The sequence below is a fragment of the Marmota monax genome, unplaced genomic scaffold (assembly GCF_021218885.2).
Source record: "Marmota monax isolate L192 unplaced genomic scaffold, Marmota_monax_Labrador192_F-V1.1 WCK01_AAM20220418_F8-fsc00106, whole genome shotgun sequence".
NCBI lineage: Eukaryota > Metazoa > Chordata > Mammalia > Rodentia > Sciuridae > Marmota > Marmota monax.
Window position 1 is genome coordinate 8305547 of NW_026695218.1, and position 12085 is coordinate 8317631.

Consider the following 12085-nt stretch of genomic DNA (forward strand, 5'->3'; position numbering starts at 1 on the left):
GTATGTTCACCTCATGGCAGCTGGAACGCAAAGAAAAAGAAAGAAGAGTGGCCAGGGTCCCAATATCTTCTTCAAGGATATAGCCCCAGTGACTTAACCACCTTCCACTAGGCTCCACCTTCTAAAGGTTCCACCTCCTTCCAGTGATACCACAGCCTGAGGACCAAACCTTTAATACATGAATCTTTGGGGCATTCAACATCCAAACTGTGGTGGGTGGCAAAAGTGTTTACTCATTTACTAATTCATTTTTTTCTTCTGCTAAATATTGGGATTTTAAAAAATATTCTAGAAACTAGTATTTTGTTGTATGTGAGGCTTGCAAATGTTTTTTCCCATTCTGTAATTTGAATACTCATCCTGTTAACTGGAAAGCAAAGTTTGAAAATTTTTATCAGGTCCTAGTTATCAATTTTCTTTTTATTGATTGATCTTTTAATGTGAAGTCTGAAACCTTTGCCTAGCCCTAGCTCTTGAAAATTTTCTATTTTTTCCTAAAAGTTCTGTAGTTTAATATTTTACAGTTAAGTCTGTGATCCACTTTGTGTTAATTTTTAAAAGATGTAGGACTTATGTTGAAGTTCTTTCTTGGTTTTTATTTTCAATCTGTGGATATCAGACTATTCCAGCATCATTTGTTGAAAAGGCTACTTGTTCTCTATCAAACTGATTTTGAATTTTCTTTCTTTCTTTCTTTTTTTTATTTTATTTTTTGGTACTAGAGACTGAACCCAGGATTGCATAACCACTCAATTACATCCCTTTTTATTTTGACACAGGATCTCACTAACTTGCTTAGAGTCTTTCTAAGTTGCTGAGACTGGTCTTGAATTTGTAATCCTCCTGCCTTATCCTTCTGTATCCTCCTGGGTCACTGAGGTTACAGACATGTGCCACTGTGCCTGGATGCATCATTGTTAAAAACCAGCTGGGTATTTTTTCATGGATTTATTTCTGGAATCTCTTCTTTTCTTGGATCTACATGTCTATGCATTTGCTAATATCACATTGTCTTGATTTTGTTTCTTTATTTTTTAATATATTTTTTAGGTGTAGATGGACACAACACAATGCCTTTATTTTTATGTGGTGCTGAGGATCGAACCCAGGTCCCGCCTGTGCTAGGTGAGTGCTCCACTGCTGAGCCACAATCCCAGCCCTGATTTTGTTTCTTTTTAGTAAGCCTTAAGATCAAGTAGTGTGAGTCCTTCTACTTTATTCTTCCTTTAAAAGATTATTTTAGCCATGCTAGAGCCTGTTCCTTTCCATTTAAATTTTGTGATAAGCTTGCATATGTGAACAAAAACCTTGCTGGAATTTTTATAGTACTTTTATCAAACCTTTAAATCAATTTGGGGAGAATTGATGTTATCAGTATGTTGACGTCCATGGACATGGTATGCCATTCTATTTATCAAGATCTTCATTGATTTCTGTAATCAGCATTTAGCTTTTTTCAACATACAGATCATGCACATTTCAAATATATATATATATATGTGTGTGTGTGTGTATTTAATTTCCTTTGCAGTGATTATAAGTGCTCAGTGTGTGTTTTTTTTTAATTAATAGACTATTTTAAAGAGCTGTTTTAGGTTTACAGAAAAACTGAGCTGAGTTCTCATGTGCTACCCTCCTCACTTTGTCCTATTTTTAATATATTGCACTAGTGAGGTTTTACATTTTTAATTTCAGTTTCCATATATTCATTGTTAGTATATAGAAATGCAATTGATTTCTGTGTGTTGATCTTTCAAACTTGGTGGAGTGTTTTAGAATGACTGTTTTGTTTGTATGAGATCCCTTGGTATTTTCTACACAGAATTATCTGTGTATGTCATCTGCAAATGTGGATATTTCTTTCTTTGCCCCAATCTATACTCCTTTTCTTTCTTTTCTATTACAGTTGCTAAAACTTAAATATTATAGTAAATAAGGGTGGGAGTGTGAACATCCTTACCTTGTTCCCAAGCTTAGAGAAAAGCATTCAGGCTTTCCATCATTAAGTATGCTGGTCCCTATATTTTATAGATTTTTTTTAATCAAATTGAGATAGTTCATCTTTATTCCTAACTTGTAGAGTCCCTTTCTATTCCTAACTTAAATCACAAATGGGTGGTGGATTTTTGTAAAATGATTTTTATGTGTCAAGAGATATAATCAGGCTAGACAGAGAGCTGGGCCGACCACACAGCGGGGCTGGAGCTCCTGTGTGAGCAGGGTCACTGGATGGAAGGTCGTGGCGCTGGGGAGCTGTGCAAGATCCAGGCGCACCTCCAGTTTACGCAGCAAATGCTCGATGCCGCATATGGGCTGAGTAAATGCCCAAGTTCTTAAGGTGCAATCCTGGGTATGCCCTGCCTCCTGCATCCTGCATTCCCCTATTCCTCATCGTGCCAGGCTCTAGCCCATTCGGTCACTTCCCCGCAGTTCTACTCTGATGTCACCTTTGGGATGCTGCCGCTCCAGGCCACAACAGGCTTTGTTGCCTTTCTGTGTCTACCACCCCGAACGTCAGTTCTACTTAATCTTACTCGTTTGTCTTCCCACGGGAACATAAACTCTCTGAGAGCAGCGACTTTAAATAAAACTGTCTGATTTTATTGCCATGTTCTACGCTGTAACAGTGCCTCCCCAATGCAGAGATAATTTTTAATGGCTGAGCACATTAATGCGGGAGCCCAACTTTCTAGGTGAAAGAAGCCAGGATGAAGGCAATGGGTAGAAACACACATGGCACTTCTGCAAAGCCGAAAGAATGCACGTGGAGGGAGAGGAGATGATTCCAAAGAACGGTTTCCAGGGAGATCCCGGGTGCTAGGTCTCGAGCTCTGCCTGACCAGGCTCTGGTGAGCTGTCAGTATAGTCAACAACCTTCAGCCCAGGTGAGCGCAAGCGGAGGCCACAGGGAGACCGTAAGTCCTGTAAATGGGCCTACAGCTGCACCAGACCTTTGAGGCAGCCATTCTTACTCAGCTGCGCCCAGGATCCCAGATTGACATCTACACGCAGGGGCTGCAGGCAGATGGTGGACCCTACCCAGCTTGGGTGAATGCAGCCACGCTGGCCGTTGGATGCTGGGATACCCATGTGGGACTCTGCGCATGTTCAGATGGTTTTGTGGAAGGCACAGCCCTGGCAGACCTCAGCCATGTGGAGGAAGCAGCTGGTGGTCCCCACCCAACTAGCCCTGGCCCTGCTGCCAGCTTCAGGCCAGATTGTGCTGCTTGAAATGGATGCCTGGCTGCTTTAGGGCCACTGGGAGCAGGTGCTAGAGGCCGCTGTGCAAGCCGCTAGAGGTGTGCACATCTTGTTGGACCATGTGGTACCGCAGTATGTGCGTGAGGCATCTATCTTCCTGGGGGACTGAGCACCCAGCCACCTATGTCCAGAATAAAGTCCTGCTCCTCTGCTCAACAACAACAACAACAACAAAATGTTGCTTTAAGCAACTAGTTTCAAGAGGCCCATACCTCTAGTCCCAGTCACTCAGGAGGCTAAGGCAGGACCCTTTGAGCCCAGGAGTTGGAGGCCAGCCTGGGCAATATTGGATATCTGAAAACTTAGATGGTACTGAACTACAAATACTCTTTTGCCCCATACCTGAGACAAAAGAAGAAAGGAGAGGAAAGGAAGACAAACAGGAATCGTTTTCAGAGTGCTTCTATGCACAGGTTCACCTGCGTGACCTCCTTATTATTGTGGAAGGAGTCGTGTGCAAGCATTCAGAACCTACAGATGAGTGAATGCAGGTCACAGAATGACAACAAGCTAACCTGAGAAGACATGGCCGGCCCAGAGCCTGTTGGCAACAAGTGGAAACTGGGGCCCTCGGACATGGGCCCTGCTCAGGGTATCCACTGGTTCCAGCGACTCAGAAGTTGAGGTGGCAGATGAAGGCACCAAGGAAGATGGACCAGTGGTGGTCCAAAAAAAAAAAATGGAGAGCCCCAGCAGGAACAGGCTGAGGGGTCTCCTGATATGCTCCCTGCCAGGAGGGATGTCCACAGCCCCCCAGGAGGCCGCATGCCCCAGAGCTGGTGGGACTGGGGGCCAAGTCCAGGCAGAGAATGAAAGCAAGTGCTTGCATGGCCGCCCCCCCCCCCTTGGTACACTGGAGCCCACGGAATGATGTGGAATGGTGTGGAATTGTCTCAGGTGACTTCAGTGACTGCTCACCTGCCTGACGCCAGAGGCTTCACGCAGCACTGCTGATGACAGCGGGGTTGTGACTAGTGTGGCTGCTTCTTGTCACTCATATAAGAGACCAAATCCAGGAGGTCTTCCTACGCCTGTGTGTGATAGCCGTAGAGCTGTTGGCAGGAACTGGATGACACACTGCTGTGGACACACGACCTTCCCAGTACTGACAGTACGACTTGTTCTCCACAGGTAGAAGAATGAGACTAGAACCTTATCTCTCACCCTGCCCCCAAATCAACTCAAAATGGACCAAAGAACCTAGGATTCGACCAGAAGCTATGCAACCCCTAGAGGAAATGTAGAGTCGATACTCCTGCATACAGGCACGGGCAAGAATAATATACGACATGGCATCAAATTGAAACGCTTCTGCACAGCAAAGGAAATGATTAAGAATGTGAGGAGACAACCTCCAGAATGAGAGAAAAATTTTTCTAGCTACTCTTCTGACAAGAGGATTAATATTTAGTAATATCTAGAATATATATAAAGAACTTAAAAACTTAACACAAAAAAATAATAACCCAATTATTTTTTTTTCAAAAAAAGTGATATAATCAAATGGTTTTTCTTCTTTAGCTTGTCAACATGATGGTTTTGCAGACTTATTTTTGAATGTTGAACTAGCCTTTCATACTTGGAATAAATCCTACTTGGTCATGATGTACAACTTTTTTTTTTTTTACATATTATTAGTTTTGGTATATACCTTCATCTAAATTGTGATAAAATATATATAATGTAATTCACCATCACAGCCATTTCTTTAGTGCATAGTTAAGTGGCTTAACACATTCATGTTGTTGTGTGGCCATTGGTGCAGAACAGTTACATCTTCTAAAACTGAAACCCCTGTACCCACTAATCCCTGACTATCCATTTCTATTCTCCCCTTTCCCCTGGTGGCTTGCATTCAACTTTCCATCTCTGTGAGTTTGACTACCCTAGGTCCCTCCTATAAGTGGAATCAACACTATTTTCTCTTTGGGACTTGCTTATTTCCCTTAGTATATTATTTTTCTTAGTATAATGTCTTCAAGGTTCATTCATGTTGTTCCAAGTATGGGGATTTCTTTCCTCCTTAAGATAGACTAATATTCCATTGTGTGTGTGTGTGTATATATATATATATATATATATATATACACACACACACATTTTGTCTATCCACTTCTCTGGTTATGGACATTTGGGTTGCTTCCATGTTTTAGCTATTGTGAATAATGTTGCCACGGACATGACATGGGTGTACAAACATATTTTGGAGTCTCTGCTTTCAGTTCTTGGGGTCTCTACTCAGAAGTGGAATTGCTAGACCATATGATGACTGTATATTTGATTTTTTGAGAAGCTGCCATAGCGTTTTCCACAGCAGTTGCCCTTTCCCCTGCTGATTCCAAGGTATCAGCAGTACACAAGACTTCCAGTTTCTCCACACCCTTGTCAACAGTTGTTATGTTATTTCTTTTTTGTTAATAACAGCCTCATTTTGGTTTTGATGTACCTTTATCTAATGATTAGTGATAGGGAGCAACTTTGCATATGCTTATTGGTCTTTTTAATATTTTCTTTGAAGAACTTTCTGTTTAAGTCCTTTGTCCATTTTCATTGGATTTTGTAGTTGTTTCTGTTGTTGAATTGGAATAGTTTTTTATATACTCTAGACATCAACCTCTTATCAGATATATGATTTGCTAATACTTTTTCCATTCTTCGGGTTGCCTTTCATTCTTGTTCAGTGTTCTCTGTTTTTGTTTCCTGTGCTTTTTACCATATCCAAGAAATCCTGACCAAATACAATGCCATGGAAATTTCCCCTATTTTCTTTTTTGAGTTTGGAAGTTTTTAGGTCGATAACTTTTGAGTCGATTTTTAAATGGTATAAGGCACAGGTCTAATTTTACTCTTTTTCATGTGAATATTCAGTTTTACCATCACCATTCATTGGAAAAACAATCCTTTGAATGGTCTTGGCACTCTAGTAAAAAATCACTGGGTCGGGGTGGGGATGTGGCTCAAGCGGTAGTGCGCTTGCCTGGCATGCGTGGGGTGCTGAGTTCGATCCTCAGCACCACATAAAAATAAAATAAACATGTTGTGTCCACCGAAAACTGAAAAATAAATATTAAAAAATTCTCTCTCTCTCTTTAAAAAAAATCATTGGGTCAAATAAGTTGAGGTTTATATCTGGACTATCTATCCTGTCCTATTGGTTTCTATCTCTGTCTTTATACCACACTGTTTTGATTATTGGAAGTTTGTATTAAGTTTTGAAATCAGAAGTATGAGACCTCCAACTTTTTCAATAAACTGTTTGGCCTATTCAGGGTCTCTTGAGATTCCATACAAATTTTGAGATAGATTTTTCCATTTATATAAAAAAAAGTTGTTGGAATTTTGATAAGGATTACATTGAAACTGTCAATGTCATTAAGAAATATTGACATCTTAACATTACGTCTTTCAATTCATGAACGCAAAATGCCTTTCCACTTATTTGTATATTTTAATATTTTTCAGCAATGTTTTGTAGTTTTCTGTATACAGATATTTTTCCTCCTTGTTGAAATTTATTCCTAAGTATTTTATTCTTTTTGATGTCACTTCAGTTGAATTGTTTTCTTGATTTCATTTTCATATTACTTATTATTACTATATAGAAATGCAAGTGACATTTTTAGAATAGCCTTCTTTAGATCTAAAAAATTTGCTGCTTGGATTTTTATAGGAATTGTTTACACATAAATCAACCTGAGAATGATTGATGTCTTGACAGCTCAAGGTCGAGATGGGAAGAAAATGGGGAAAAGGCCAAAAGGAGACAAGTGTTGCCCCAAAGGCAGGGAGGAGCTAGCATGGTAGTGAGTGGGCCAAAGGGGATTGGGGTCAGGGGGTGAGAGGCTTCCACATGAAGCCTTTGCTGCCCCAGGTAAAATTGTTTGCAATATTATGATATCAACTACTTCTCCATCTAAACAAAGTCCCCCATGCTTGCAAGGGCTTTAACTCTGTATATGGGTGTGTGTATATTTCTAAAAAATCAAAGCACATTTTTAACACATATACCACTCAGGTAAGGGATGTTGACAATGAGGAAGTGATCTAGGTGTGGGGACAGGCAGAATATAGGAAATCTCTATACCTCCTTCTCAATTTTGTTGGGAACTTAAAACTGTTAACAAAATGGAGTCTTTAAAAAAATATACAAATAAATGAACAGAAAAGAACTTGTGACCATCCCAGTGACAGACAAGAGAGAGGTAAAGGAGGACAAGTGTGCTTGTTATGCTTATAAAAATATGTTCAACTTATGGATTTTAATGCATAACTATTGGTTATTTGAAGAGTTCAGAATGAGAATGTTGGTGGGGGATAAGAAAGCTGGAATGGTTGAAGTCTTTGGCTCAATAGTTAATATTGTAAATCTTGAAAATAAAAAAAATTGATTTAGGACCCTGGAAATGGAAATACCTTTCCTACTTTATTGGTTAATATTTATTTATTTATTTATTTAAATTTATTTTTGGTACCAGGGATTGAAACCAAGGGCATTTAACCTCTGAGCCACCTCCCCAGACCTTTTTAAATTTTTATTTTGAGACAGGGTCTCACTAGGTTGCTTACAGCCTCACTAAGTTGCTGAGGCTGACTTTGAACTTGTGATCCTCTGACCTCAGCCTCCAGAGCTGCTAGGATTACAGATGTGTGCCACCATGCCTAGGATGGTTAATATTTATTAGGGGTTTGCCTACTCCCTTTCCTATAATAGGAATGAAATAAACATTTGTTGAATTTAAAAAATGTCAAAGTGGGGCTGAGTTCTGTGCTTGTCCCTGAATATAGACAGAGGCCAAGATGTACAGGGGATCCCAGCCGACATGTCTGTTTGCGCCCATTCTGTTTCCCAAACAACTAGCTCTGGAAGTTTCTCCCAACTGTCCTCCATTATTTTGAAGAGCAAGTGGAGAAAAGAGGGTAAAATTAAGTCAGATGTCGCAGAGTGATTTTTATGGCATGATAAAGGTCTATGGGTGGGTGTGGGTGGTGCAGAAGCCCTAGTCGTTCTTGCTTCTTCTCAGGCAGGCAAGACGTCCTTCCTAGAGGGAGGGTTGGTCGTGCAAGTTGCCTCCATGGGCACTTTCTCAGTCCCTCACTCACTTCTTTATTTTCCATTCTAGGATTTAGAACCAGTGTTTCAGTTCCCATCCCTTTGAATGGAAAAGGAGATTAGAGGAGGAATAGAACGAGAAGCGTGAACCGAGTCCATCCCATCACCACGTCCACTCCAACTTCTAGGTCCTAACTTCAGCCCAAGCAAAGTTCCAATGAGCCAAATCTCAATTCCATCAAAACACTGAGATATCTTTTGGAGCTTCTTAGAAAAGAAGAAAAATCACCCTCAATCTCTGAGGCTGGGGTTGTGGCTCTGCGATGGAGAGCTTGCCTAACGCATAGGGGGCACTGGATTCCATCCTTAGCACCACATAAAAAAATGAATGAATGAATAAAGTGGAGGCATTGTGTCATCTACAACTAAAATACACACACACACACACACACAGAGTTCTAACCTGCTGTGTTATTTGCACCCTCAGTGGAGGTTTAGAATATGCATTAACCCCCTCTTGAAGGACTGTGACCCGAAGATACCTCCCAAGGTGATTCATGCCCACAGAGGCCGAACTTGTGGTGTGGACTTGAGATATAGCTCACACACCTTTGGCTGTCCTGAGCCACGTACCACTTCTTTATTAATTTCATAATTCAATCTAGATTGAGTTCCATAATTTGGTACCCAAATTAGGGCAGGGGTCAGTTATAAAAAGCCTTACAAATTTCTAAATACAAATACTGGAAATACTTGATGCCCCACTCAGCCACCACGGCCTCCTCCTCAGCTCTTCCTGTCATGGTGGCCTTTCCGTATGCCTAACCCAACTGCCACCAAGAGCCTCTCACTCTCAAGGAGGCAGGTGTCTGGGGCCTTGATATGATTCTTAGGGTGACACTGCTGAATGGGGAGTCTGGGGACTGAGGTTGAATTTGGTCTCTGCAGTCCCCCCCTGTGAAGCGCTGCCACAGAATCCCTTCTTTGGCCTCCATTTTCTGTAGAGTGAGGAGTTGGGTGCTGAGCTTCCTGCCGACTCCAAGGTTAGATCAGTCCAGACTCTTTAGATTACAAATAAAAGAGAATCATAGCAACTTTAGCAAAATGGGGAACTGATTGAGAGGAACCTGGATGTCCCATGGCCTCTGAGGGAGACCCAAACCCTATGACACAGGAAGAGACCTGCCCTGGAGACCCCAGATATGGAAGTCTGTGGCATCATCCTTTCCCGGGTGTGACTCTGCAGCTCCCAGTCTACTATATCAGTGTCTCAGAAGAGAGAATCCAGTTGGTCTACCGCTGGGCCAATTAGCTATGCTAGGAGGCAGGGTCACTCTGCAAACATGAGGCAGCTGAGAGATGATGGAGGGCACGGAGAAGCAGCTCATACCTTCAGGGTCCATGCCAGGTACTGACAATATTTGTAAAACTCAATCCAATGGTTTCAAAATGAACTGAGTGCTAGTGAGGGGCCTGGCTGGGAAGGTTGTAGCAGAGAAATTGTTGCTGTGGGATAGAGTAAATCAGGGAAGGCCTCCTGCAGGAGGTGGTCCGTTTTCCCACCTGGTCATGTCTACATGTCTTGTCTGGAGGACTAACGGCCCTCCTGTCCTCCAGCCATAAGGACTCAGCTGAGGCTGGTATCTCCTCAGGCAGCCTCACAGTCTCCCACTGCAGTTATGCCTGGATTGACCCCAAGCCCAATTCTTCCATGAAGCCAAGAACTCACGTGTATCTCTGCCTCAGTTTTCTGATTTACCAAACAGGAGGCGCAATCAGTACCAAACGGGAGCAGATGGAGCCTGTTAGGCTTCTGCAGTAACCTAACTTTCTCGGCTTGCAAACATGAGCAAAACTTACCGGAAGCTATTTCTTATAAATACCTATATTTAAGAAAAATAGAACTTTACCTTAATCAGAAGCAACCAGCAAACTTATATAAATGAGGTTTTGTCAAATTGTTCTTTTTAGATATACATGACCGTGAAATGTATTTTGACATATTATACATATATGGTGTATAATTTCCCATTCTTTAAAAAAATTTTTTTAGTTGTAGATGGAGACAAGACCTTTATTTTATTTATTTATTTTTATGTGGTGCTGAGGATCAAACCCAGTGCCTCCCACGTGCTAGGCAAACGCTCTACCCCTGAGCCACAACCCAGCCCTGACTTCCCATTCTTGTGGTTGAACATGCTGTGGAGTTACCCTGGTTGTGTATTCATGTACGAACAGAGGAAAGTGATGTCTGATTCATTCCACCGTCTTTCTAATCCCATTCCCCCTCCCTTCCCTTCATTCCCCTTTGTCTAATCCAATGAACTTCTAGTCTCCCTTCCCTCCTATTGTGTGTTAGCATCCACATATCAGAGAGAGCATTTGGCCTTTGTTTTTTGGGATTAGCTTACTTCAATAAGTGAGGTCTTAACAATGGGATAAAATGAATCAGGCAGCTGTGTACCTGTGACCACACCATGGGTCACAGATGGGATGGACTTCGTGTCATCCTGTAAGAGCCCTGCCTCGAGTTTCTCTGTGACATTCCTGAACCACTAGTGGTTTAGAGTTGCCTGATTCCTGAATGTTTGTTTGCTGAAATTAACTCTTTAAATTGTATCGTGCCTCAGTATACTTTTTTTAAAAAGAGCTTTAAAGATACTATGCCTATCTTTTATTTTCCATGCAGGAGATGGAACCCAGGGGCTCATGCTAGGCTAGGTAAGTGCTGGGCCACTAAGCTACATCCCCAGCCCCGCGTTTACCTGTTGTATTTCACACACACACAGCTTAAAAAATAATATAAAAGAACATGGGACTTGTCCTGGACAAGAGATGTGAGGGACATGAGGAGCAGGTCCCAGGGCTGTGACCCTCTGAGGACCTGCATGCTGCCTGGAGGCACCTGGGTGGGAGGCTGGGGGTGGCAGGCAGCTTGCGGGAGACCGCAGACCTTGGAAAGGCTGAGAGCGAGCTACATACCCACAGGCTTCCCTTAGCCCTACTTGGGGAGAGGCTGCCATCACCAGGCTCCGGGAGCTGTGTTCCCCTTGCACAAACCTGAGAACACCACTTCCAGATGGGCCAGCGGTGGAGCTGAAGCCTTGCCGTGCTGCAGCTGGAGTGACCAGGAGCCCTGGGTCCTGACCCTGAGCTCCCCTCCAGACAGCATCAGTAGAAAGGATTTTTAACCAGGTTTCAGGGAGCTCCTGGGGGGTCCCGGCATGCCCATTAATTTACTTAAGAAACTTCAAGTATGTGCCTTCTTGGAGGTGAGGGTCCACAACTTTCATAGCTTTTGAGATCTGCAGGGGTTAAACAGCAGTGCCCTGCATTTAGATCATAAAGGATTATTTTTACTCTTCATTCTCTGTCCCAGGCCAGATTGTCCCTTTCTACAGATGAGAAAACTAAGGCTCTGAGCACTAAATAATGTGCCCAGGGTTCCCCAGCTGGAAGTCAAGGGAGGGGCCAGCAGGTGCCATGCCCGAGGGACCCGGCCTCTCCTGGCTCAGCACAGACAGCAGAGGGAGAAGACTGGATTGGGTGGCTGTCCCTGGGCCTGGGTGCTGATACGTTAGCTTCAGGTCGGGGCAGAAGCCGCCAGGCATGATTCCCCTTTACCTTCCTGAAGGGTGGGCAGAGAAAGGGCTGAACAGGGGGACCCCCCTAGGGCAGAAAAACAGAGCCATGTAGCCCCTTCTCGGGTTTTTATCTGGTCCTGGGGCTCAGGGGGGATCCTGGGGACTTCTTAGCAGCGGCAGTCTGGGAGCT

The 12085-nt window shown here is 42.9% G+C and overlaps 1 pseudogene; it reads left to right on the plus strand.

The window, feature by feature from the left end:
- Positions 1–1388: 1388 nt before the first annotated feature.
- Positions 1389–3370, plus strand: LOC124084841 (exosome complex component RRP41-like; annotated as a pseudogene).
- The last annotated feature ends 8715 nt before the right edge of the window (positions 3371–12085 follow it).